The sequence below is a fragment of the Varroa jacobsoni genome, unplaced genomic scaffold (genome assembly GCF_002532875.2).
Source record: "Varroa jacobsoni isolate VJ856 unplaced genomic scaffold, vjacob_1.0 scaffold_1393, whole genome shotgun sequence".
NCBI lineage: Eukaryota > Metazoa > Arthropoda > Arachnida > Mesostigmata > Varroidae > Varroa > Varroa jacobsoni.
This window is the reverse complement of record NW_019214295.1, coordinates 195,227-222,445: the sequence shown is the minus strand read 5'-3', so window position 1 is coordinate 222,445 and position 27,219 is coordinate 195,227. Positions and strand designations below refer to the sequence as shown.

General features: G+C 41.4%; 1 long non-coding RNA gene across 1 annotated transcript in view; it reads right to left on the bottom strand.

Annotated features, from left to right (window-relative positions):
- Positions 1–3,255: 3,255 nt before the first annotated feature.
- LOC147752228 (uncharacterized) overlaps positions 3,256–27,219 on the bottom strand; it is a 102,888-nt gene continuing 78,924 nt past the window's right edge. The window contains exons 3-4 of the long non-coding RNA XR_015314622.1: positions 9,389–9,484; positions 3,256–3,680 (exon numbers count right to left, since the gene is read on the bottom strand). This is a non-coding gene — a long non-coding RNA (uncharacterized LOC147752228). The remainder of the gene's footprint in view (positions 3,681–9,388; positions 9,485–27,219) is intronic.

Sequence of the window (27,219 nt, the reverse complement as noted above, 5' to 3'; positions counted from 1 at the left end):
ATACGTTTCTTTTAATCATGGTGATCTTTACTTCATTTGAAAGTTTTTTTTCTAGGTTCTTTTAAGTTTTAAGACGGTCACAATCACTTGGAGTCACACTGGCGGAAATCTGTCTTCTAGATATTGAAAGGGCTATAAAGGACCTTCTGCGTCATTCTAACGTCTGCCCAAAGGTTGAGTTGTCTACTAGTTAGAATTTTTCTAGCAGTTACAGCATATTCTATACTGTAATCTAAGCATGGACTATATTCATGTTAAAAGTTCTAATCAGCTTTTTGCCATGTCAAAAGACTGAGTGAAGCCATTAAATGAATCGATTTTGCTCGACCTCTACATTATACAGTGCCTGTCAGAACAATTCGAAGTGCTTATGATGAATAATTACTTATGACAAATGGCCGTAGAAGGTATCTTAGCTATCTCGCAACTAAAGTCCCTATAAAAATCCTTAGGAGTTTGTAGGAAAACTATAGTTTTGTAGGTTTTATCATTGTTAAATTGGTAAGTGTTCGCCTGTAGACAGAGGACACGGTGTCCATATTGCTTTCTATACCGCAAACATTTTAGCGGTCAACAACAAATTCATTATTAGGTTACAACTATTAATTTGCAAATCTTGGAGTACTCGCTAACACAAATTAATATTTAAATTTTTCTGACGTATCTCACGTATCTTACTATACGTTAAAGCGGTCACCGCTGCTATTGTCGCTAGTTGTCAAAACACCCTGATCCTAAATGGTTTAGGGAATCCGCTATGACGCTGGAGAAATTAAACTGAATAGACGTCAATTTAAAGGACAACGCTACATGCGCTTTGTGCGCGAGAATTTGAGGACAATATACAATTTTCTGACGTTGCATAAGTTACATAAAATTAAATAACTGAACATCCTATAGTCGTTGCTTCACGAGGATGTAAGCTGTTCAACTTCGGTCTTCAGCAGAAACGAAGCAAAAGGATGCTCTTTTGTGCTCATTCTTTATCTACATTCGAAACAGCTATACCTCTATACCGCTTCGTATCTACTGAACTACTTAAAGTCCTTCAGCCCGTTAATCTCTCCAGGTCCCTGGAGAGGAGCTAATTAGCTCAATGGGTACAAGTATGCAAAATGTTTATATTATCATATATAGTTTTAAAATTAGGCAGGTAAGTGATGTTTATTACCTAAAAGGAGATTACTAAGTAGAAAAGTCAAAGATTTGATTTAAATTATTAAATAGTTTTTGTTTTTTTTTTTTCGCAAATCGCGCAATAAGCTAATACTAGAAGAGTAAAACAAATTCAGTCAGTCCCAGTTAATGTCGTATATTGGCCTCTGGCTAACGTTCTCATCAATGAGCACTCAGTCATCTAAATCGAATATTTCTGGTCTATAAATCTAGACAACCCCTCCTAACGCGTTTATTCGGAACGGATTGGTCTATTCCTCGTTCGTGATCGTTACATGTTTTGCTAGTAAAACATGTTGAAATTGCCTTTAGTCCAAGGCTGGTATCAACTACGGTGAGGGACTGGGATGGCATGGATGACTGATAAGCAAGCTTTTGTAGCTTTCCTCTGAAGATTTCTACGCTTACTGTATCGAACTAGTCTTAGGGGATTTCTCGAGCTTCGCGGAGTAGATATCCTCGTCCTTGATTCTCTTCTTTATCTCACCGCGTTGTTTCGAAGGGTGTACCTTGACAGCGCCAACGTTTATCTTAAGGTTATATCTTTGAAGATGCTTAAATGAATCTAACCAGGCAAAACTCTTCGGGCCTTGAAAATTCGCAGCGATAGCTCAGTTTAGGGCAGCTTCTGCTTCGATACATAGGTGAGACATCAGCAGTATGAGAAAAATAGGTTTGGCCAATTGTAGGTTTAGCAAAATAATGCAAACAATTTTGAGTCAACGACGAATTAGACGTTACAGTCTATCCTGTGTAAAATTTTTACACCGTAGCTTGGCGGCCTTTGTGCTTGTTTTTAGTTTAGTGGTGAAAGGCGAGCAACAGTGTAGATGACCTGACTTCGTGAAATGTAAAAAAAAAAAACTACACGCCCGAGGCAGATCGGTTTCCAGGTCTTACGAACACGATCGTTTCGATGCTAGGCGGCCTCTGTCAAAAGTGTGCATGGCATAGACATTTTTATAGCTGACTCAGCGCTTATGCGACAAAATTGAGGACTCTGAAAACCAAACACTTTGAACCGTGCGTGACGAAATAGTCGCGTTCTAATTCTATCCAGGTGAAATGTGATATTACGCTTATGTTCAGGGTCCATGGGACGGCTAGGGTTGGCCGAGCTGTTGATTGAAGTTATCGTAAACGACAACAACGACGCCTACGAACATCCGGAAAACAATGGACACGTTCGCCCTCTAAAAATTGACCGGAAAACTAAAGGTCAACTTTGGAAGTATGCCTTGAACGCACGGCAGGGCATTTTTGACCAGTTTACCCTATTTTAAATAAATAAGGAATGTGCTATAAATTAAAAAAAAAAATGACGAACCTGCTTCCTTGTTGTCATAACAACCGATTCGTGTTGTGATGTCGGGGCAGTTTTCCCGACTCGTGCTCTGTCTTCTGCAGTGCACTTATATACATATCTGCATAGCGAAATACCACAGTGAAATTGAGTAACGTCTTGTATAACAAATGGTTGTTGCACTAACCCGAAAAACCTAAAGATGAAACAGGTTCAGTGGACTCTTTAAGCGATGAGACGATGGAGACTCGCGGCTGTCATATGAAACAAGCGTGTGCTGTGGTGCACTTTATTAACCCGATTCGTAAAAGCTCGTCGCAGATTAGACGAAACATCTTCTAAATAGAGAAAACCCTTGATTTTTTTTTATGCAGGGCGATTCCGAGTAGTAGATACATGAAATAACTCATTTAGAGCGCCACCTGGAATTCAAATGTATAGTAGGTGAGCGGCTTTTGCTATCTATATAAAAATTATTGTTGTAGAAAAAGAGTATATAATTGAATTCATAAGTCACACACTGAAATCGGAAAGCACACATTAAGGGATCCTAATCTTATACTTTAAACAAGGTTAACAAATGAGCATACCAGTTATTTTCCTCTCCCTCTCCCTCCCTCCCTCTCTCTCTCACTCTATGTATATATATATATATATATATATATGAGCCATGGTTGATACTTATTGGCATCCACACAATCCTAAACCCTTCTCGTTTAATATCATTCGTACATTGCATCCGTACACGTAGGCATTAATATACTTGCCTGCTTTACACCATCAGCAGGCCATATAGGGCCCGCTCATTGCGGCGGCGGTCCTTTGTAGTTCTGAGGACAAGTAGTCTTCTTAGGTGCTTCCTCTTTCCCTCAGCTTAGCTTTGGTTGTTTCTCGAGTGAAGGGCCCTCGAAAAGACCCTTGACGCGAAGAAGCCTCTCTTTTGAAAGCGAAAGAAAATGTATCCGTTTGGTGCTCCGTTCAGCAATTTCATTAACTCAGCCCGCTGCCACTAATGGTACTGCCGCTCGAGGCGGGCTTGTTATCGCTGTTGTCCTGGGGTAAGGCCGGCACGCCCAAAACATGGTACCTCGCCGAGCGTAAGCAGCTGGTGGTTGAAAAGGGTGAACAAGACAGGGTCTAACGAGGACTAGAAGACGAAACTAATGGATGGGCGGCTCCCTTAACCCGTTCGCAGGAACACCTAGGTAGACAAATAGGTCCAAGAGGTGGCGCAGGGATAAGCCAAAACCAAATAGGAATTAAAATTGTAATTGCAGAGGTCTTAGTAGAATAAAAATAGCCAGTAGTTTAATAGTACTGAGATGTCGCAGTTACATCACCGTGCAACCGCACTTTGTGTTGTCCATTTGGGCTTGTGGAGAAGTAAATGGTACTATAAATGTAATAGGTTCGCCTGCATCTAACAAATATACATACACGTAAAGCGAAGTAGTACGAAAGTTGTGCCAACGAACAGTTTTCGAAATTTAAGCGATAGGTTGGATCCTTAGACATCGAGTGAGGGTAAATCCAATACCGCCAAAAACAGTTGTAGACAGCTATTAACTAATGAATGTATAGTTGAACCTCTTTGAAGACCTTATAAAAGCTTCGAACTTGCTTAAGTTTGAAAAGCATCTGAAACACATTAACTCTCCCATTTCATGGACAGATCCACAATGCGTGAACAGAAAAGCTAAAGAAAAAATATACCATTATAGCAGGCCTTGCGTAAGTCTTCAACGTAATGCCGAACCGGTCAGAGCAAGTCTTTGTTTGAGAAGAAGTATAGCTGAGAGTCAACGAAGTGTCTAGCGATCTGTACACACAAATTTGGTCTAGCTATTTTTATGTTGTACCATATATTTCTAAGTAATTTAAGGTTAACCAACCCGTATATCTTTCATAGAATTATTAGCGCTGTCTTACATAACGCACTGTGATGGACGCATACGTATAGAGCAACGCACGGCCTGAGATGAAACAGTGCCGATCCGAAGAAGCTTCATCGCGTTTTGTTCAGAGACGACAATGCCGGTTCACGTATACGCGTGCTGCGCAAAACTTTATGAAACTTGCCGTCTAAGTAATATTTACGCGTACCGCCTTTATTCAGTCTATGCAAGTTCAACGAAGGGCATTCCGTAGCCCATGCATCCTTGCCTAGCCATAGCATTTAGTGCTTGCACTATAAGCGTTTGAAACCGCGAAGTTTAAATCATCGATAAGAAACCCCAATGGAAGACATCCAGTATACCCGTAACGACAAATGTAAACATGAAGAGCTTGAATCCGACTTTGTATGTACGAATATTCTTGCATAGCTAAATCATACAGCAAGCGAAATTATATGGTATTTTCAGATTACTTTAGCTAGCCAATCGACGTTATAATAGTGAGAATAGTAACGTTCGTTATTTACCTATAGACTGTGTCATTGACGGGACGTCCTAGTCTCCTTCAAGGCCTGGCCGTTTAAGTTATGGCGTCGTTGAAGTTAGGATCGTCGTCTTGTTTTGCAACATGTTGTAGCAATACGTATGTATAATAAAGACTACCTTTATTTTGCTGCCATAATTCCAATGCAGAGCCGGTGTGATCGATAACAGGATGAATCTCTATGGGCGATTCTTCTATTATGAATAGTAATAATAGGGGTGATTTATATTTTTCGGTTTAATTAAGAACGACAGCTAAGATTTTTCAGTTCATTGCTACAACGTGTACTCTGCATCTATCAAAATAGAGGTAAAACTCATTCAGTGACATAACTGAATAGCTCATTTCAGCCAATAGCACAATTTTTCTAATAAATTTAAATAAATCCCGCGCATCCTAAAAAAAAAACTCTAACTGATGAGTGAGCGCGAACACCTGTACGAGTTGTTTTGAAAATGTATATACGACCTTGAGGTTATGATTTACCTTCGCTCTACTCTACAAACGAAAATTTAATTTGATAATGGAATGGAATTGATTTAAGGTTTCATCAATTGTCTCAATGATATCGTAGCTTGTTTCTAGCATCCAGTTACTGTCCGCAGTCAAAGCTTACTTAAAAGAATCAAATCATCTTTTGTGATCTTTTTTTTCGTCCACGTAAAAGTTCCAGTTACTGCAGGAGTGACGATCCCTTCAACAAATGTTGGGGGTTTGGATGTGTGCAAATGAGGAGTGGAACTAGTCATTGAGTATCTCGATGTATATGACTAACGCAGTCATTCGAGACCTTAACTCTATCATTTCATTTCATTCACTTTAGGTTCGGTCCTGACCCCGGCATTCCAGCTATACCCCCCGAATAGTATTACAGAATGCCCCTGGGTACTGTCTTTCTCCGCTTCACTCCCATTCGTTGGCGGTACAGAGAGATAATTTGACCCGCTTGAAGTATATTCAGCCTCTCGTGTGATGAGCAGATCGACGGCTGTTCTCCCATTCGAGTGGTACCCTGTCTATAGAGAATACTGTTGAAAACCTGTTCTCTTTCAACCGCTAGTGTGTCCATAATACAATAGATCTTTCCAGCTAAACCTCTGAATGGTTAGACGGCTCGGCAACTTGCCTGACCTCATTAGCCGTCGGCCTTTTTTAAGGTCAGCAGAGAATAGAGAGTGGATAGACCTGCTAAACGAGTTTAATCATTACTGGCAGACTTTCGTGAGGCTGCCTCGCATCAGGGACTTTCGAACCGAGTACGCCAACAGACTTACGTGACGAGTGGAGCGCGCTGTTCGTCATTGAGAGACTCTGAGCCGGGCTTTATCAATTTGATGTATACGATATTCGTCCGTGTTCCATGACGTTATCTTTGATGACTTTGATGCAATTAACAGCTTTTCTATTTTTACTTAATTTTATTTATACCTAAAATTGGTACTCTATTCGATGCAATCTACATATATATCTCGTTATAAACCTCAATTACGTGTGCAGGTTGTCAGGGAAGAAGGAATAGAGCGAGAGTCGTGATTCGTATCGATAGCCTTTGTCGTGTCCTATTTATTTGATCCTAGCAATATGGTACGTAGAATAGGACGGGTGGTTAACAAAATAGTTAGTTGCAGAATGGTCTGACGGCTATTGCGAGTTTGGCATATTTGAGTGGGACAACTAGGAAATGGTTTTAAATAGACGAGCAATTTTTCGACTTTTTTTTGTCACGTTTAGATCGCGTTGATTGCTCAAAGTCTCTCTAACAGCCATGAGCTTATGACTACATAATACGCCCGTCTTATCTCTTCGAAACTTTTTATGACAAAAGGTCAGAAACAATGTGAGGACTATTCAACGAGATGTCAATACGAAGTCTCTGTAATTATCTAATCTGCGGCGAAAACGTTATAAACAAGTAAGTAACGGTAAACTTCAACAATTCGGGGGGTGGTAGCACTAGTGCTAATCCGAACACTTTTTTCTTAACTCTTTTCTAATATGGCTTGGACTATAGATGCTTCCTCTCGACAAATCTAGAAAGAGAGATGACTTTAGCTTCTAATGGCTTTTCTAATATTGAATTGAGAATTATTCAGAAGCCGAACCAGCACTCATCTTGAATAGAGTTTCCGGAAAAAATAATCTCAAGGCTATCTATGATGGAAAAGACAATCCAAGAAGTGGCTTGCTAATTATATTTAGCAGCGTAATTATGAGGTATCTACTGTATGAAGTTCTGCAGATTCGAATCTCACTAGGTGATACGATTATCAGTGATGTTTGCAGTAAATAAAGGACAACATCCCAATATAAATTGCCTCTGTGTCAGAAATGTCTGCCTTCTAAGTCGTCAAATGTATCACCCTTTCCTCCGAATCGCGGGTCACAAATTATAATATTTTATTTTGCCTTGTTACTATCGCCGTCGTAGCTATGGGCTGCAAATCGTCTTAGCTTTTTATTTTCGCTAATAGATCTTGACCCAGATATAGCTGATATTTTTCAATAAACTATCCGTGTTTAGGTGCATTTCAGGTCCAGCTGTGCCAATAAACTTACTCATCACGTTCATTTAGTGTTAACGAAGTACACGGACAGCTAATAAATAAAAAACGACAAATAACACTCGTTTGTGCAAAGTAAGTTTGGTACAAAGGCGCTTCGTTCGTATGAAAAGCATAGAATACGCGTTAAACAGTGATACCATCGGCAAGATAGTCATGCGGTCAACCACCAGCCACACAGCGCTTGAAGGTCTTAATAAACAAACTACTTTATTTGAAAGCTATTTTTTTTTTGGTTCTCTTTGGTCAACTGATAGTTACCGAAAAGTTATCGCAAGGTAACTACATGACGAGGAGCTTAGTCTCGAGCCTTGGTCCTACGAAGGCTAGGGGCTCGCGAAACTGGTTTGTTTAAGTGTTTAGTTTACCTTATGCTCCGAAAGGATCGCTCGCAGTATCACAACAGCAAATCTGCAGGACGTAGCGGTATTTGAGGCAGCTCAACCTCGAGCATTACAGACAGCTCAAAGAGAAGGCATCTAACTTCACTTCTTCTTTTTCTTTACACATGTGCGCTATGTCCTGTTCTTCTATTGCTTTAACCGAACGTTCCTATAGCGTTACATGTAACAGGGTCGCATGTAAGCAAAGGGGCATTCAAATCCAGCAAAAATCTGACCCAGCGTTAGGGGGCTCATACATAGATACCCAGTTGCCCGTTTAAGAGAAATGTGCTCAGCTTATTGGACTCGATAACTGATTGCGTAGCCTGATAGTTCGGTACGAACGGCTCGACTGGTCAGGTGCAGCGTGTCAACCTTTACGTGAATATATTGTGCAATGAGATAAAAAGACCTATTAATTAATGCCATAATCTGCCTATGTTCTATCCAAGTTGATGCTTTTCCAAATTCGACAAAGAAAGAACAGTACTCCTTTCAAAAAGTAACAGGTAGTTTCTGTTTTTCAGGAGGCAACAGTGAGACGACCGACACATCACGATATATCTGTTAGTACAGGGTTCCAATCAGACTGTCCGATATCGATCAAATGCTTCGTACGCGATACGATACTGCCACCCGGAAGTTCCCCGTGGAGAAGTCGAACGTAACTAGCGCTTCAACAAACCAAAAACCTATAATAGGTGAAAGAAAGTGTTTTTCTTTTTGTCTCGTCCGACTCATAAAAGAAAATCCGCCAGATCAGTTCAATTCTACGGATAACATTTGTGTACGTCTATCGGAATCCACACGCTATCTGCAATGCCCCGTCATAAGACGTGTAGTGAGTTCAATACTTTCTATCTACATTATATATATGCAAATAGATATAACGCAACATGCGTCAAGAAAGCAATATTATCTATAGTGCATGTTTATTTTTTTCGACTTTTTCAGGCTTAGATATAATGAAAATTTCATTAGAACCTTCTGTAGATTCTACAAGCCTCCTTTTTTGCTGTTGCTACGCTTCAGCAGTTGATTCTTTGGGGAAATGTACTTTACCACGTACCAATCTACACGGAGGAACTGCTCAGCCTCCTTAGCGAATCTATATCAGTGAATCGGTACTTTATTCGTAAGCATCAGCCGCCTGCGATCAGCGGTTTCGCGACCAACGCGTTAGGTGCTTCCCGTCATGCCTTCGTTCCGGCTGACTTATTTCCGACCCTTTCCTTACGGACCCTTGTCAAACTACAGGCAGCAGAATTTTCTGTGCAGTTGAGTGCAGAAGATCGTTTTACACACGGAGCTGATTTTCTTCATACCCTTCTCTACCACGTCCCTTATTCCTGGTCCCGTATTTGTCGCACTTATCCCTGGTCCCGTATTTGTAACCTCTCGTTTCCTGGTGACATCTCGCTACCTCTATTCCACAATCTCCACTGGCGTGCTTTCTTTTGGGTCCTGTTCGGACCATCGTACTCTTTTTTGTCCACTAAGGTGGATTTTCTCCGTCTGTAACTCACCTTGAGAGCCAGCCAGACTACTCAGGCCCGTCTCAGCGAGCGAAAACCTTCAAGCGGCTATGTCGCCGCGAGATAGATGCAAAAGAGTGAAGTCGCCTGAAAGAAACAAAGAAAGCGCTAGGCTGTGCAGTTCTGTCAGAAATAGGACGTTTCATTCTGCATTAACAAAATGTACCTAGGCATGGCTGTGACCATCACGATTTAACTGACACGTGTAATTTGTGATGGCCAATCGTCAAACTATTCGCGCTGACTTAGTTTGCAATGCTTATACCGAGTGAAGCGAAGGCCATTACATTGGTCCTGTTATCACATGCATTCTAGTGACTGATACGAAATCATTAGATGAATCTGAACAAACTGCCTGGTTACGGTAACTGGTATAGCGGTAGAATTACAGATGTCGTTTAACTGCCGATACACCTGCAGGTACTGAAAAACCATTAAATAGGATTATAGCATTATTTTTAGATTAATCTTAACAAATACAAAGGGAGGGACAAATGTATACAGAAGATGACTTTTTTAATATAATGTTCTACGAAGCGTTTCACGTTTAGCTTCGAAGATTATTGAACGGTACTAAAAGCAATTGAATTCGCAGTGAAAACAAAATCCGAAACAGGTTTTCTGATATAAACACTTGCTTAATGTATATATCACAGGCCGTGTGACTCTAAAGATCGAAATATATTAATTTCAACAAAAAATCTGCATATAAAGTAGAATAATAAATAGATAAAAATAAATTTAAAAGAAAAATAAATAGAATAGGGTAAAAAAGTGGGCGCTCATCATAAAACGGGTAATCAGTGCAATACTAATTATAATCGAAAGTCTTCAACTTTCGTCTAGCTGACTCTAAACGCGAACTGGCAGTGTCCTTCGATTTTCCAGGATTGTGTAATTTCTATAGGTCGGAAGAAACAGGTTAAGAAAAACAGCTTTTCTTCACAATATTCTCAACCCCCTCCTTCCCATGCTGACTTCCAGTCTACGGCTTGCTCCGCTCGTAGACACGCAGATGGCTAGAACGAGACCACTTATCAAGCAATCGCTTTAGTCGTGGCTAGCGAAAAACGTGGCGTCACACTACCGCACCACCGTCAACCGCATGATGTGCCCTAACCCCACGTTGCGAGACCGATGGGCATTATTAATGGAACCGAATTTAATTTTATGACATGCGAATGTTATAAGATTAACGGCTTGAACCCGTTGAAAAACTTTGCTGAGGCAGTTGAGTCTCTAAACAATTGAGCTTCTACCAAGCCCGCGCGGTTTTTTCTGGTAACCTGCGAAAGCTCTTTGCCGGATCGTTTTCAACTGCAATGGCCCGTGACCGAAAGAAAAAGCAACCTAGCCACTATCGCTGTGGCTCCAACTCGACTTGTCGTAGTGCATGAGAAGGCAACTCCGTTTATCAACCGGCTTTGTAGAACTAACCGGCTCCCTTCAACCTCTAGAAGCGTCCCAGTATATCTGAAAGTTAGATACATTCACCAGCTCTTACAGTTAACTAGCAATGGCACTTTCAACAGCGAAACTTCCGCGCGAGCTCTTCTGACGAGCCAGTATACCGCTGATCCGGTTTTAGCTTAAAAAAATGCCCCCTCCGAAGCGGCGCTCCATCTAAAACAGAGGGAAGGCAGTCTCAAAAGGGCGTTTAGAGCCGCGCGGCTGCAGCTAAAATAGGGTTGCAGGACGAGGCTTCTGTAGAACAGCATAGAACAAGTAGATGACAGGAGAGCGACAATAGATTAAGTGTTCGAGAAGGGGCGTTGACTAGCGTCAAGGACTAATTCACGTCGATCTGTCGGCTGGTCTACTCCTTCTAGAGTCTAGTTCCTAGAGGGATTCTCACACTGAGATTCTAGTCGCTTGCTCACAACCATAACAACCTCTGTATTCTATGCGCGGACTATATCTATCTATAGTAAGAACCCGGCGTTTCGAACCCTCTGAATTCTGTACAACATGACTCGCTAGGTAGACAACGATAGGACAGTTAACATTCGTAAAGAAAACAAGCTGGGCTACACAGGAAACCCTGGCTAGCGCCCGCCCAGATGAATGCGCCCACGTGAGACCGAGAGTCTCTGTGAACAGTTGAACATGTTTCGGAGCGAAGTTCGTTTGACGTAGCTTTATCTTGCGTTCCTGCTCGTCGTGGCACGCCTGTAGCGTTTCAAGAGCTATTTAAGCCTTTTCTGTCGACTTGCCGACATTCGTTGTCGGCGCTGATGACAGTGGCGCTATGAGCGAACGACATCAGCTCCGGCCGCGGCTGATGTTGGTACTGCGTCAAATTTTCTGCTGCATAGTGCCTCCGGGCCATGCAGTGTTTACAGAGTCTCTAGTTGAACTGATGTTTTCTAGTAGAGTAAGGCGCAAATCTATTACACCGTACATCTGCTCTGCAATGTTGTCTTAGGTGAAACATAGGAGTAGTCGTTGATCGAAATTGAAATTGTGTTTGTTCTGTTTTATAGTGCTCCGTAATAGTTGTATGGTATTGATAACATGATTGTAGTCTCTGATACGACGGATGATGTCATCACTTTCCTTGGTTTGATCATTACGAAAGAAAGTATTGCTGTCGCTTTTGGAAATCGCTTGTACTGAATAATTGGTATACGATCTTTTTGAGTTACTGATTACTGCTAAATAGCTGGTTAAACCGTACATTTCAGATCTTCGCTTTTTGAAAAATAAGACCTTTTTTAACGAACGGTTGTAGCTGATTAGGCGAAGTTACTAAGTTCCCGTGATAACTTGGAGGTATTAGCATAGTAATCAAAGGAACACATTGTGCTCTATGTTTGATCCACTGCATTTCGTGACGAGAGCTAGCCGTCTGATGAAACGCGTAGCGGTGATACTGAACTTGAGACTCAAAACATGGAAGCAGGTAAGTATTTTAGGAAAATCCAGAGTAGGACAGAGAAACCGGGCCTTAAACTTCTCTATTTCGTATGCCAATTCTCAATATTTAAGTGTGGTTTTTTCAGGTCCGCCATATCCAATTGTGAGTAGCCGGTGAAAGAGTTAGCAAAGGCTGAAATCGCCTGACCTTGCTAGATATAAAAGGGAAGAGCACTTCCCACGGCTTATTTAGAATATATACTACTAGCTTAGTCTGAAGAAATAATATTATGTAAGAAAACTAGATTGAATACAACTTGCGAAAAAAATCGTCATGATGTTTTATAAGAAGTATCTTAATTAAAGTTTAAAGTACGGATAAGGCAAAGACTTTCCCTTACAATTGTAAACTTTGTCAATCTAAGCAAGTTTTTCGGAAGAAAGTGAAAATTCGCAAAGTTACCTGTTAGTCCAATTTGGCAAGGCCGAACGCTGTCGCTCAGCTGATGGTCGACAAACATTAGGGTAGCAAGTGTATTATTTGTGGACGACCATTTAATGATAACTACAACAAATGGTGAAGCCTAGTTTCCCGAGGGAAAACTGCTCTCTGAATGTGCGTATGACACACGGAACTCAGCGAATGTAGATTACAGCGCAAAATTACTGATTCTGAGTATGGAATAGTAGTAAAGACTGTCACTTGGACTGTTATTTCTAGTCTATTAATAGAGGAGAGTTGCGTTATGAGCTCCAAAATAAACGCTACGTTACTTCTACAGGTCACTCTTTATAGTATCTTATTTCGTTCAGCTTGTCGCCCGTACTAGATAACAAAGGTTGTATCATCCTTCTAATCAGGTTTTTTTTTGAGACTCCTTTTTTTTACAGACCCCTTATTTTCCATTGTAATAAGAGCGAACAGATGTCAATCAATAACTAGGATTAACGTACTTTCGAATTTTTTTGCATTTAAGTGTTTGACCACCTGTTCTGTAGCAAACGAGCCGTGGTGGACGTAGAAGCAAGTTAGTGTACGTTAGATAATTATGTAGGCATTTGTCAATACGCCATCCGGTTGTCGACTCCCAGACCAATCCAAACCCCCAAGGCTCAAATATCTAAGGCGCTTTTGCTTTCCGAATAATTGCATTTAATTCTGTATGTCTCTCCGCCGTGCGCGGACTTTTAAAGGACAAAGGTATACACCGTCAATGGCACCACATTTACGCATAGCGGTGCTGCCAACCTTAACGAGGAAGGCACGCGACATTTATTGGAATCCAAATCAGAGAGAGTTCCCGGAACCAGCCATTACAAGAAGCACCGCTTTGATGTTGAAAACAATCTTACATTTTCACAGCTGCTTGTTTGATTTCCATGCCTTCATCGATAACTAATAATAATAGGTGAGAGATCAACGTAGAGTGCTTTGATTCGTTTCAGATCACTTATACAGTCGAGGGCCTGCGTAATGCGCAGATAGAGTAATTTAAACGAGCCTAACTTGTCTTCATCTCCAGGTGCTGAGGTTGACAACGATGGCGGTTCGTAACGGTTAAGCGTACGTATATGCAGCAACGCCTCACGTTGTTTGTAATTAATCGTCCAGAAAATTCACTGAAAATTTAAATAGGTGTCCCTGGAACTAGGTCCACCCCCTAGAAACAACCTATTATAGGGTCATCTGCTATAGACTTCTACTTACTCTTGACTGGCGTTAAGGACTGGTCCATCACATCTCTAAACTGAATCACAATTAATATATGCTACTCGAAATGTTTCGAGTGACAAGAATAACTTGTTAGAAAGGGAGAAAATAACACGGATGAACTTTCGCTTATACAAATATAGGTATAATTTGATGGTTTATTTTATAAACAGATAGTGGTTACGATTCACCAAATACTGACACGCTACTAGTTCAAGATCAACAGTAACGTATTTTTTCAAAGTGTAGATTTAAAAAAAGTTTCCAAGTCTAGCCAGCTTCAAACAAATGATACATTTTTGTAAGGCTGTCTACCGGTATTACGTTTAAATAATAATGCGCATGAACACTGTAGATTGCTTTCATATCCAACCCTTCATATATACGTATACGTATATATATAGATATATGGCTTTAATGTGCGTGTTTACGTAACTATACGATGCTTCCATTCCTAAGTGGATTATGTAAAAAAAAAAGTAAATTCATTGCCCATACAAGCAAAGTTGACCCATGTGATAATCTATATGCACTAAAACGACTGACGGACACGTCGTATCATTTCTTACTAGACACGTACACTTTGCTACTCTACTGTATAACTTTTTGTTATAATTTCCCTTGGCACGAGCACAGGTTAAGGTGTATTCAGCTATATATAGAATACACTGTATTCTTTGTCATTTTTCCTGGTCTCGCTTTTTTTTTTATAGGAAAACTCACCGTGGAAAGGTGCACGGAAAATATCGACGTATGAGTCGCATAGTTAAAAACGTGGCAGGCCAACAATATCGTGTACCCTGCGGATTACGGCTGTTGGACAATTGCTACTGAAAATAAGTGTTGCACTACTGGGAACCGGAAGTGGAGTCATCTATGAGAGTTGCACAAGTTACTGCCACGACTACTGGCTTCTGCAAGCAAACGAACGTCTTTCGGGGCAAGGCGGCAAGCGTATGCGTAACCAACGAAAGGCTGTGCGCAGTACATACGGTACCTGAGAAAGCGACTCTGTCGAGGTGTTGGGAAGTAAGCGGTAGGCACTAGACTTCACTAAGATGCGGCCAGAGTATCTCTATTCCCTCTATTGACCGCTTCTTTCCTTTGGCCTAGCTGTGTATAACCAAGATCGAGGGTGCCGAGACCTACTACTACTACTACTGCTACTACTACTATTGTTGGATGACAGCTATGGTTTTAGTGGTAGTCGAGCAGTGGGCTACTGCGATAAGTTAAGGGTCTTCGGGCACCTCTTCCCTTTTTTCTTCCACCACCTGAAGATGATGTGGGTTGAGACGAGAAGCACAGAACGAGCAAGAAGGCAACGTAAGTAAGAAAGAAACTAAGCCGATGACCCGGCGGCGTCTCAAATGAGGGTTTTCGGAATGATTAAAACTTTTCGACTCAAGGACGCTATCATCTTCATCACTGTTGCACCACGGACTTGCTGGATCTATGGATCCCGCGTTATTCCGCACAAACAAAGAATAGCGCTAACTGCCGAATGCCGTGGTTGTTCCTCGCCAGATCGGGATACGCAGCGACATCGTTATAGAGAGCCAGCTCCTTTTAAAAAGTTTTCCTACAGGCGGAAGAGTCTTGCTCGCCTGCCAACATGCGACCATATACTTCCATCATCCTCACATACGGCGTCTTGCCGAAGTGTGAACAGCGCGTCCATTCTCTTCCCTGTGTGCCTAATCTATTGCCATCTATCTGCCCAGCCGCTGCAAGGCCTAGCACAGCATTATACGAGGCAGCTAAAGATCTGAAGTATGGCCCCAACTCTATGTGGGTCCAGTTCCTGAACCTTTTGGGTCCAGCACAAGCAAAAGCCGCGGGTCTAAAACCTTTCTTCAGCTACGCTTCTCTGTTGCTATTACCCAAGCCGCTCATGCTTTGTAGTAAGGAAACGCAAAAGGATAAAAACTGCGAAAAATAAAGAACATCTCAAAATGGGAAAACGCTTATGACCTAACCAACATTTCTCGAAAGCCTTCAAGGAAGGTTCCTGTGACCTTCTCCAGCCGGCTGTCTACAAGCAAAAAATAGTCACCAACCCCCGCAGCGGTGCCAACCATCTACAGATTCAACATGCCCCAACGTACATAGTTCTGGCAGTGACTAAAGAATATGCTAAGTAACCGTTAGTCTTTTCGCTGAGTGGAGCCTCTATTCGACAATGAAAGAACAATGGTAAGCAGTGATAGAACGGAGAGCCGTTTATAACTCCAATGATTCAGGCAGAGGTTGTTGTTGTGGTTCAGGAGGCGAAGGCAAGGATTTGAGGCCGTGAGATGTCGCCACCAAAACGGCGGCAATACTCCCACATTTACTAACATATATGATTCAATTGCTCGCGTGTAAGCTTGAGTATCCGCTACCAGAGGTGCTTTTGTAGTTTTAGTAGCTCATGTTGTCGTTGCTCTTATCGACGGTGGCAGAAAACACTTGGAATTAGGAAAAAAACACAATCCTTCGTGGAAACAGAACTTCCGTCGACGAAATGGAGCGGTATGTTTGACCAGAGACAGCTTCCGTGATGGCGTATTGTCAGCGTGTCTCTCTATGAATTTAATGACACTTCGTGAGATGGAACCCAGGTTCGAAACCGGGCGCGAACAGACACGCAACTTGTTTCGCGCTGGAAATAGACGCCAATCGTATAAAGTAATGATTAACTAAGGTATTGCAGGGCGTACAACTGTACAACTATTAACTTTTTTTTACTGTTCATCTACTTACCTGTTTCTTATTGGTGATCATCTTCTCTCATGGTTTATATCAAAAGCACCTTCCTCCATAGGTGTGCCATACGATTTACGATAAAATGTCTACATTCGTTGACGGAAAAATCTTGGTGAAAACGCATCTGGTCGCGTTAACTAAAGCAGTTCCTTCCACGAACATCTTAGTGATAAACTACTTTGGCGGATTACGTCTAATCATATGGCACATTATGAAGCGAAGAAACTGCGAGGGGATTAGTCGCTCGTACCTAGCCAATAAACTAGTTCACAATTTATATTATCCGTGTAATCGATTCTTGGTGTACATCCCTATATAAACTTAATTCGTACTCAACATACGCCTTAGAAGCAACCGTAGCTCTCATGCCAAGTTTCATACCATCTCAAAATACCATATAAAGCCACACTGTTACCAGGCCACGCATGCATCTTACATAGGTTGAATGTCGAAAGGGGTTTTTGTCATTCTTCAAAGCTCGTTCGCGTTGGAAGCGACAGTGACTTCTTCATTGTGTAGCTCTCAGGTCTGAGGCAAATCTGCACCAGCTAAATAACTCACTAATGAGGACATACGTAACGTGTGGAGAGGCTGACGCAGTGCTAAGCCGGGAACCGGGCGCGGGGATGGCCCGAGAAGTTTGCAATGATATAAGAAACGCTTCTCGTACTAGCCGCAACCATACCGTAGCTCCTGTGGAGACTTTAAAACAAGCCTGTTTCGTTACACCTGCCTCTAGCCCTTGCCCCCACTCTCCATTTACCTTTATGGATGGTCACTTCGAAGCACCTTGCGAGCCTATTCTTCAAACACTTGCGTTAGTACAAGCTTACAGGTATTAGTAATATTTAGAAATAGGAGTCGCCTCCACTTACGGTGCCTGTCAGATAATGAATATGCTGTGTGCAGCTGGAAGCGTAAAGCCTGGCTTATATTTTGATTCTTGCTGTTTGTTCATGTCGACATCGGAAGCGATGGCTAAAAAGGATCTAGCCCTAACTAGTACTAGATAAAGAGATTAGACGAGCATATTAATAACAAAATATTTTGAAATTTTTCAAAACAGACGAAATATGCCTAGGCATCCTTAATATTGACATAGTTTGAAGTGAACGACAGATCTCATTTAGGTGGCTTATTGCCCTTCAGAAGTTTGGTAGGTTGTACGCTCTGCGCATTTTCCCATATAGATAGGATGTGTTCAGGGTGTGAAACTACTATACTTTTACCGGTTCCATTGAGCTAGTAAAGCACGTCTTTTTCTCTTAAACAGGCTACATCTATTGAAGACTCTTTTCAATTTACCAAATTTCACCCACTAGACTCTATATTTTACCTACGATAACTAAATGCTATGCCATAATGAAATATTTGTTAACGTATAGATATGGTAGACAGATTCGTTTAGTCTTCTCTGTCCAACAACTGATATACTTCACCATTTTCGCTGCAAACCTTCTACCTAATTAGGGTATCGACAACCCTTCGGCAGCCATCTCGCCTGTCGTACGTTGTCCTTGTAGGACAACAAGGGTCTACGCTTGCTTCACTGAATGAACTACGAGATACTCTCCGTTTTTTCTATGCCGATGCTTCCAAAACGGGGTGAGTTTATTTCGTAGAGTTATGGCAGCACTAGAGGAACTTGGCAGCGTACACCCCGGACCGCGAATACCAGCGCCATTTCCTTTAGCAGAAACTTCACGTGTCTCGTCTCATTGGAACGCGTCCGCGAAAATGTCCTGCCGACCTAAATAGTCGCTGAAGGTCCTGGTGTACCCGTGTGGTAATCCCTGTGTGGTAATATCGTACGACCGTATCTGGAAGGAGTGAGCAGACCCCCTAAAACTCAGAAATAATAAAAATAGTTTAGCCCACTTGGGATCGCAGGTCATTTGAGATTCATGCGCCTAACGTCTGGCCATCTAGCGTTACGCTTGCTCCCTTTGGCTCATAAATGGACAGATAGTCTCGGGGCCAAAGTTCGCGCATGCGTTCAGACGTATGCACTTTTTATCGAGTCTAACCCCCCAAGGAAGAAAATTTCTCTAAATGATCCGTTCATATAGGACAGTTTCAAAAGCGAAACCGATGACAGGGTCACGGAGGAATAAATAAGCCAGTTCGGTACAAGAGAGAATGGCATATATTGAAAAAATTTAGCTATCTACTTACCTCCGTTGACAGGTGGAATAGACAAATTTGAGCGGTCTCTATTTTCTATAAAAAAAAAAGATGTGCAAATCTTACTTGTAAAGACACGATTATACTAAGTTGAGTACCTTGGACCGGCGAAAATGAGGTGGAAAGGCCATAAAAATATATATCCTTTAATACTCTGTTGTTTTGTATAGTGACAATAGCAAAGGAATCGTTGCGCATTTATAAAAATATATCCTTCTGACTAAATGATTCTTAAATAATGATTCTGAAATAGCCATGTATTTCTGCAGGAGTTTTTCACGGAACTACACTCGAATATAATGTCATTTGTCCAGATTTCTCAAATCTGTCAGGAACTAAGGTGTTATAATATAGGCTTAAGTTATTCGCACTTCAAAAAGCTTTTAAAGAGTAAAACTGGTTACACGAAAACCCTAAGTTGTACTCTAAAATTATTTCTCCTTGATGTAGAACTTCATATGCCTGTACTTAATTCATTTACGCATTTGCACATGTCTCTTTATGAATCGCTCACATAACTCTAAGTTATTTTCACCGATTGAATATTATTATTGAACAGTACTAATCGTAGCGCTTCACTGGCCGTTAACTTGTACCACAGCATAGATCAACTGCCCCCAGTGGTTGGCAGCCATTCACCACTCGACTAACTTGATTACCCCGAGCGTTGGTTTTATTTATGGCTGTTCCATGCCTATTTCAATGACTTCAATGTCATACGCACATAAATTTACACATATGTCTAGATACGTAAGTTTATTATAAATAAACGTCTCTATCGCACTTACAATCGTATGTACAAAGCAGGTCGGAAATAACGCCTATATTTGGCTTGAAGCAGTCTTTTTGTCTGCGAGGCAAGCATCTTTAGAGGCAACATGGTGAGCTCTCTTTCAGTCTCAATCACTACCAGAGCTCATGACGAGCTCTACAAGCTGAAAATGGATGGTGTATTCTTGTTTGCCCGTTGCAGTCCGTTCTTCTTCATTTTTCGTTCATGAATTCCTTTGCAGGTCCCGCCGGTAACGGCGTCCGCTGCAGACTACACTCTTGTAACCAAGCGCGGAGTGCTTTCGTCGGAAAACTCTGCGAAAAAGGAACCCACTCGTGTAGCGCTTTTACAGCTCCTGCAAGTCAGGACCGACGCATACGTGTCGAAGTTTTTGTGCCGTATAAGATTTGTAGTAGATCTTGCGATGTACATATATATATATATATATATATATATATATATATATATATACATCAGCGTTACGATTTATTACAAAAATAAATAACAACCTGGACAAAAAAACAGTATTCGTGCATTATAGTTTAGCAACACAAGCGATAAGGTGACTTAGGTTCAGTTAAACACTGCTTGTAAGCTTTTTTATTTCTAAGGCCGGTAGACTACCCAACGACGGCGAAGGCCAACGGATGATGGCCAACGGGCCAAAATGATGCAGTTTCCGATATGCTACGCAGTGCCTCCCTGTTGACAAACTGATTCCCTCTGTCAGCCGTAGACTCACTATTACGAGGCTACGATTTTGACGATTTATACGGCAATCTCATATATCTCGAACAATGGGCATGCCCGTATGATTACGGGTGAGTACGCGTGACAGATTTTATGCCAGGAACGTCTTTGACTAACCTGCCAGTTTAACTGAACGCTGCTGTTCTACACGGTGAAAATTACAGACGTCTGGGCTATTTTGCTATTGATTTGGGGGTGAGCTACTATCCGACGGCAAAGAAGATTTTCGTAGTAGGCTAAAGTGCCTTCTAATTTTTGACTGACTTCCACGTGGCGTATTCGAGCGGTTCGCAAACGTAGAAATTTACGTAAAATGATATTTTTTTACATGATATATACCTGAGTCAGTATTTGGTTTGCTTCCATAATAGTTGTTAAAGCCCTGGCTGAAACACCAGCAAGGATCTCACTGCTTCAAGGTCCGCCAACGGCGTAAACTACACGACAGGTATGCGACCGAGGAACGTTGTGGCCTTTGTTAGCTTTTAGCTGGAACGAAACGTTTTCTGAAAGATTCAAACCAAGTGCACTGTAAGAAAAGCGTGTATTTATTTGCAGCATCAAAACCAACCTTCTACCTTTGCCTATACAGGTCGTTTAAGGTTTATTGCAGGTGAGTCCAATGAATGCATCTAATGTTACCTATGACCACGCTAGCCTTCTGATTTAAGCGTGAAGTTCGAGTGAGTCGCTGCGACAATATGGGATATATTATGATGATTCACACAAGTACTACATCTTGATGCGTTACGTAATCCCTAAAACAACCGAACTTCCTTCAGTATCAGTTCAGCAAATCCCGCAAGGCATTATCTTCTTAGCTTTGGGAAATCATACATATCTATAGCTCGACTTGACATATTTACTGTTCATTACGGCGTAATTCGAATGAACAAAGAAAAAAATTATTATTTGATTCAGTGGTGTAGACGGCCTCGACTTTGTGTGAGAGCTTTATACGTGCTAGTCGGCAAAGTTGCCACCACCGAAATCGATTGTAAACTCCAAAGATCTTTTAGTTGAAAAATGCTTAATTAAAAACTACACATTTATGGAGACGTATGAATTCTGCACATTCGAATATGGCGGCTTGAGGGCAGTGGCAAACCTGTTAGCTAACTTACTACTTACATGTATTCTGGCTAGACGGTTTGCCATTATCTAGCTCTCGGGAAAACTGGAACACTTCTGCGGGAAAACAAAGTGACTCTGAAAAGCGAAGTTACCTTTGAAAAGGTTTAAAGAAGTTGGCATTATAATTCCAAGTTACTTCTCAATATGTCGAAAGTGACTTAAATCGTCACCAATGTAAGGAAGTTTACGTGATAAAGACACCGGGTCGTTAAAGAACATTTTCTAATAAAACAAACTTTACACGCAATTTGATGTTGGAAGAAAACATATGCTGTTATAGTAATATAGAGGTACATTAAGACAACAGTGAAAGGCGTTTTCGGTGTAATAAATTGTTTATCATGCTTACAAGTGTTTCCATTCGGTTCTTATGGCAATGGTTTGATTTACCATGTAACTAAAGCGACAGTGCTCGGGGTATATTTATCTATTAAAACACATGCAACTGAAGTATCCTGGCCATATTTGGTGGACTTCGTCTAAGGTTCCGCTGGGAATAAGGATGCTGAAGATTAACTGCTAATATGATGGCATATCGAAAGATATTGCTTCATGATTTCCTTAAATTTAAACTAACCCAGGTCCTTCATTGTAGTTAGAAGGCATGCCTTCACCTGCTGACTATTTATACTCGATACCTTAGATTATATGCTTAATATGTCTTTGGCAGGTATTACGAAATACATGTCTTGCTGTTCTATTGATTTTAGCGCCAGGTTAGAATTGTCGTTCAATTAAATCCGAACCGTTTCAGTGTGTCAATTTCTATACCGATTTAACGGTTGCTACTGACCACCGTAAAGTAACATGCAATGGACGCAGCACATCTTTAAGTGGCATGCAAGCACGACTCTTCCTCTATAAAACGTTTTAACGGCAAGCGTTTGCTCACTTAGGACACCATCTGCTGACGTGGTCTTTATATTCGAGGTCTTTTTAAAACAAATTAGAAGTTCCCAAATAACGCTGCTGAGATTTACCACGGCAAAGCCTACCCTATGAGCAAAGGCAAACACCAGACCAGAAAAAGAAGGCAACCAATTGCCAGGCCGTTCTTTCGATAGACACGTCCACACTTCTAGAGTGTCGCTCAAATCCAAAAGACCTTCGAAATTATGACCACAAGAGATTAGCAAGAATGAAACATCGACGATAATCTTTCTTTCTAACGTAGCACGAGTGTCGAAAGGATACCGTGAAATGGAAATCAACGCCAATTTGATTTTACGTCAACTGGGATTCAGTTTCTTTAGCGAAATTTAAAGCTGAAATACTCTGAAATATGCGGCCCAAGTAAAACCTTAACACGCCTATAGGGAAGTTACACGTATATCGATCCGCTTTCGACGCGTCGTAATGGTAGAGGATTTAAGCATCGACAACGGACTGTCTTGTATACATTTATATTTCTTAGTTGAAGATTGGCACTTTTGTAGTTTATCATCGTTTCCCATGATACACACATGCGACACATGATCAAACGGATCAGCATGCCTGAACTTTAAAAGTTAAATGAACTCGGTAACACGTAATTAAGTAGGACGAATTCGGCTGCCAACCAACGCTGAAGCCGACTGACCACAATAACGTGGTACTGAAGGCTGCATAAAACGAAACTTCGATGCAATCCATTAATAAGAAGAAGAAGAAAATAAGATAGCAGGCAGAACACGTTTTTCGCTTTCCTTTGCCATGATCGTTTCACGTTTTGAATTGGAATGTCATTGAATAACGTAATGAATTTACATACTATTGTTGTTCTCAATGTACATTCAGTCTGGATAGTACAATGCACAAAGCTCGGGAGACGCCATTGTATACGCACGTTACCTCCCAACTCTGAACGATATCCACCTGTTATCGGCTTGAGTCATTGATATTAGTATGCTTAATACAGTTGTGTCCACTGTTTTCTGTATTAAGATTTAAAGTCTCTAGGAGTCTCTTACCATACCACAACAACTTAACATTTAAACTTGTACAGCTGTTATATATTTCCGTTATGCCATCTTAACCCTATGTATATATATTTTTTTTTCGTATAGAAATCGTAGTTTTCTGCAGTTTCGCCAGTCTATTATTCTTTATTAGTTTCTACCCACGTAACGCCACATACGTGGCAGACCGCAGTTTTCCTTCACGTGCAATCTTCTACTTTCTCTCTTCCAGGCGGTCTTTGACTGACGGAACACTGCCCTGGAAAAGCGCACCCCTTTCGTTTTCGTAGTCGGCTTGCTGTAGATAAACTAGATAACCCGAGCCCCTGTATTATAGTCCCAACGAGCGGGTTCAACTCACCACCTTTTTTTGCCTGTAGCATGATCAGGTGCCGCACGAACATGCTTGGAAAACAAGATGCGTTTCGTTTTCGTTGCCGGCAATGCTGCAGCCTGTTGTAGCATCTTTCGTTTTTGTGACCCGTTGCGTAACGGCACTGGCGTACCTATATGGAGCGCGTTCAAGTTCATCGTGTCAATTAGAGTCGAGATCGGACGCTAACGGGTCCTCTGCAAGGTAGCTAGCAGCTTAATCATTGCCTACTATAGATTATGGCTCATAAACTTATGCTTTCTAATTCTGTGGGTGTTTCCTGAGGCGCGCGATGGCCTGCTTGATCCCTTCGAGCAGGGCAGCTTGCGTGAAGCCAGCCGAATGCATCGCACCTTCTGCCAACTGCGCTTAGTGACGTATCCCATTTGCATCTCGCTATTGCGACAGATGGCACATTCAGCAGGGAAAGCCTGCAAAGGTATCAGACCGACGCTACTAAAGAGAGAGAGAGAGAGAGCGTTTGAACAGGTATCCACCGCTATAACCTTGTGAACTTGACATACGAGCAGTATAGGGGGGGTAGAATTATTCAAAACATCCGTTTCTTCAAAATCGAACGAAGGTGATAGTAGAGAAAAGGAGCTGTGCTATTCCATAGCTTATCCACTACGACGGCCCGGTTGCACATCGCCCCTTAACGCCTCATGGTACACTTAGAATGCCACTACGAACCGCTCGGAGCACGCAGTGAGCCGGCGGCAGCCAGCAGAACCGGAAGAGTTCGTTTGCCGGAGCACTTCCTCCCTCCGTCTATGTGTTTTGCCGTTTAATCAGTTGCGCTGCAATTTTGCCACGACGAACACTGCATTGCGAGGACGCATACGTCGCCGTGTATAGATACGTGACGTGTCTGTAGTGGAAAATCGTTCCCGAAAAAATCGTATGGTGATTCCCGCTGCCGGGAGATCACAGATGCGGAACAATAGGCCCAATTGTAGTAGTTATAGTAATAACAATCACTGCTAGAGTAAGACAGAAAGATGAATCAGAGATGCACGTGTGGGGGTGGATTTGAATTTTTAGCTGTAGTCGTGCCGTCGTCAGCATGTTTAAAAGTGGAAGATCTGTCCATACGTAGAATACGTTAGAATGTACCAGTAAGCAAATGGTGCGAACTTGGAAGCGAAATTATATTTAACAGTAGCTAAAAAAGAAAACTTTTATGTCCCGTAGTGTCATAGTTTACTATACTTATTCATACTCGTTCTGTTAATTCTTTCGACCATTTGTACAAAACCTAAACATTTTTTATACGAAGGATTATATATATATATTTTCACAATCAGCAGCGAGAAATCGATGCCCTTGCTTCGCGTCCAAATACGCCTACGTTTCTTTAATAGTTGTTACGAAACAGGTCATACTGAAAATATTAGGGCGTCCGGAACTATTTAGCGTGTCGAAAAACTCAAATAACATTTAAAGCAGCCAGAGGAGAACGGCGATACCCTGGAATATATTAACGGTACTCTCCTTGCTTATTTCCACATTAAAGCCAGCACTTCAACAGTTTTTCAGGATTGTGTATTTGTTATTTGCATTATTATACCTAATCCCGTTGTCGATTACTTGTGTGGAAAAAGGACGATCAGATATTCTACTCACATTTTCACGTTGAAACAATTGGAATTGCATAGGCTTGTGTCTGGCGAGTACAGGAATTGAAAACACCACTCGATTTGCTTTTGTTTTTTTTTTTACTACACTGAATCGAAGCACCCATTGTGTCTAAGCAGTCGTATCGTATACTGTCGATTGCTGAGCCACCAATCTATAAAGTTCTTTAAGGGCTGCTCAGGATATCTGGTAGCGCTGATCTTTTCAAGCAATCTCTCTGCATAACACGTGTCTCTGATATTTATTGCGAGTATAAACGTTACGTTGAGCCAAATTCTATTTCATACTACTATCGATGTCGCTTTCTTGCCCGCGAGACGTCATTCTCAAAAACTACAGGCTGATTTATATATCGTCCATGGCAACGATGTGTTCCAGCAGATTATCTCGAAGGTACATCACGTATGCGTTTATCTATCTTGAACCCAGTTTAAGTAACCCAGTAAGAAATATATTCTGTTTTTTCTTGATCATCTGTACCGCCACGGCAACACTATAATACGTGCTTCGGGCAGTCCCATATCGAGCCGGCGGAGAGCGCGTGGTCTGCGTTCTATTGTTCTCAAATGTTACCATGATCATAGCAGGCTTGTTTTCTTCTTGCAGTCTTGATGTGCAGCTTCTTTCTCGGTGGTCTCTCGGCCTAGAATAGGTCAGCCCGCATTTCCACTTTAGAGAATTAAGGGCTACCTGTTGATTTTCAACACTAAATTACAATACGATAATTAGGATACGAAACGAAAATAAATCTTCGAATAACACTTGACCAGCGTATAGGGATAGATAGTCAAAGATTTGATGTAATATTTATCAAATTTGTTCCGTTATTGGTGTATGATCGAAAATTTCGGCCCACAAAATAGCTCCGAACATAATAACAGACAAAGAAGATATTAAAAGAGGTGTTGAACCTAAGAGATAGTCTAGGTTTATAGAAACACTAACTACTGCAAGTGCTTGATATGTCACCACAAATCATGTAACGGAAAGCTAACAGAAGCCCGAATAGTTTCTAGCCGATCAGAATGTTTCAAAATATCTTATTAGAAGTAAACAGTGAATATATAACAGTAATCACAATCGAAGTACAGATGCAAGCTTATTTCAATCTTGCACGGCTCCTGAATATCGGATTAGTATCAAAGTTGTCGCTATAGCAGGTGTAGATAAAGCCTATCGTAGGACACCAGCAATTAGCACCAAAGTGACACATCGATTCCTTCAAAGCACACACTGACTCTGTAGAGTGTTAATAACAGCCTAAAGTCTTAAAAACAGCCAAAATGTATAACGGAAACCGCCGTCGAGGACTGGGGCCATAACGTGGCGCTCGCTTTAGGACGAGCGGTATGGAAGTATTTTCATGTCAACAAAGAATGTCGAGCGTACTTCGACGACCTTCAAGAAGGTTCATGCAAAAATTGCGCATGACACGCGCATAACCAAAGGTAGATCTGGTCTAAATTCACTTGAAAACACCTATTAGGAACGGGCGCGTAAAAAACATTCGTGAAACTAAATCGACATGATACAACAATGAAAAATATGCTCAAACGGGTTTTTCGTGCTCATATTTTATCGACGAACTTACAACGCAGTAGTCGAGCGGAGAAATGGCTTCTACATAGGAACTAAATAACTTTAGCCACTCGTACAGCGCTGGACGGACGCGTGAACGTTTTTGCGAGCTATCACCAGCAAGAATGTTTACTAATCATA